At 35.9% G+C, this 1,958-nt stretch overlaps 1 long non-coding RNA gene across 1 annotated transcript; it reads right to left on the bottom strand.

Annotated features, from left to right (window-relative positions):
- Positions 1–603: 603 nt before the first annotated feature.
- Positions 604–1,444, bottom strand: LOC135086241 (uncharacterized). The gene is made up of 2 exons (XR_010260340.1): positions 1,124–1,444; positions 604–846 (listed from the first exon to the last, which is right to left on the bottom strand). It is a non-coding gene; the product is annotated as an uncharacterized LOC135086241 (long non-coding RNA).
- Between the last annotated feature and the right edge of the window lie 514 nt (positions 1,445–1,958).

Genomic DNA, 1,958 nt, shown 5'->3' with positions numbered 1-1,958 from the left:
AGATCCATGACTGAGTAAGTTCGTAGTAGTAAAACGGTGCAGTAGAGGTGTCATGTGACGTAACAGAGCTATAGTTCCAAAATACTGAACTGTCCTATCCATGACATTGACAGCGGGGCGCCACCGTCAATACCGGATCGCTGGTTCCGATTTTTGCCATGTTGGAAACCATATAGTTGAACGATGGTAGCGCCCCCCTGTCATTGAGTTTGGTGGGACAGTTCAGCGTGGGTCATCTATAACAAAGCTACCACTGTCTTTAGACCGTAGATAGAGAATAGAGGTAGATGGGTCATTAGCGTACACCTGAGTGAGATAGCAATATATGTACATACCATATCTATAGCTACAACAATAGACTTAGTATTGGCTACGTTAAAAATTACCCTGATTTTAGGGGTAAATAGGTAAGCTGCGGGTGAAACTGAGGCGCAAAATCTAGTAAGTATTACTATAAAGGTGAAGTGAAAGTTTGTGTGTATGTATGTTTACCTTTTTACGCTTAAACAACTGGATGGACTTGATTGATGGCGTGTGCGTGCAAGCTTTTTTCTATATTTAAGAGGTTAAACTGAGTTTTTGAGGATTTAAATAAAAAACCACTTTAATATAATACTTTAATCAGTATCACTGACCCTTAAACAAAATTAATTTGTTTTAAAAATTCCTGACGATATCAGACTTTTCTGAAAGCTTTTTAGCTGCATGATGTATTCGAACTTTCAGATACTTTAGCATCTGGATTCAAAATGTCTGGAACATATTCGAGAATGTTGACTTGGATGCCAATGTACTCGGCCCGTACACTCCGTCCATTTATTTCTTAAACTTGGTTCATTCGGGAATCTAAAAACAAAAATACATGAGGGAATATTGACTAGGCCTGCTGGTATCCCCAGCGGCTTATAACCCGACTAATGACAGATTACATGTATTATCATAATGAATCTTCTGGCACATGATGACTTTCACTCCAGTCGGTTAATACCCAATTTATAGGTTTAGAATAATCAAATTTTTAACATAATTACGAGAAAACTTACATTTCGGTAACATCAAACAATCGTTTTCTTAATGTTTATTACCTTCAGTTACCATATAATAGCGAAAAAATGCTACTTACCGATGAAAGGTTATGTTTGGTTCTTTTCGTTCACTACGGCTTTTACAACCAATTATACAACAATTCACCATTACTGCAAACGAAATCACACAAAATACTGTGTAGAACAATGTTCTGATTGTTTTATTTGACATGAAATCACTATAAATTGATGAAAAACATCAAAACACCACGCAATTGTCTGCCACCAAAGCAAATGGTGGCAAACATAAAAAACCGATACGCAAGCGGAGACAGAAAAAAATGTTTTGTCCTGCTCTCCCATATTTATCTGACATATAAGCTTTCTCACTCTAATTTTTTTTTTTAATTAGTAGCTTATCTATAAGGTGTTATTTTTTGTACTGATCATACTTTACCAACGCATCTAATAAAATCATACAAATACAACCCAAGTGTTTTTAAAAAAAAATTCAGGCTAGTTTTTGTTTTTACTTTTCCTAACAAAAAAAAGATATTATTTTTACAACCATCCTGTCTTCACTCACTGCCTCTCTCTCTTTCTTTACTCATTTCATTCATACGAGTACGAACAATGGCCGCGCGCATTCATTCAACGTTCACACACATAAAGGTTAGATTACACTAAACCTACGTTACCAAAAATTATCACTCGTGAGTATGTACGATGTTACGTCATGTTAATAGGTACTACGCGCTGGGAGAAACAAAATCTAGCTACATAAGTAGGTAAATAAGTGTATTTTCATTAGTGTAATAGCGGGGGACTTTTCCAACGAACCGAGGCGAATCATCCGCGTTAAACTAGAAATTTAAAAAAGGATAGAAATTGGAATTCAATATCTACGGTTTCGTAATGCCTACGCAATTTATT

This window comes from Ostrinia nubilalis, chromosome 30 (assembly GCF_963855985.1).
Source record: "Ostrinia nubilalis chromosome 30, ilOstNubi1.1, whole genome shotgun sequence".
Taxonomy (NCBI): Eukaryota; Metazoa; Arthropoda; class Insecta; order Lepidoptera; family Crambidae; genus Ostrinia; species Ostrinia nubilalis.
Note: the sequence above shows the minus strand (reverse complement) of the source record. Positions and strands in the feature narration are given on the sequence as shown.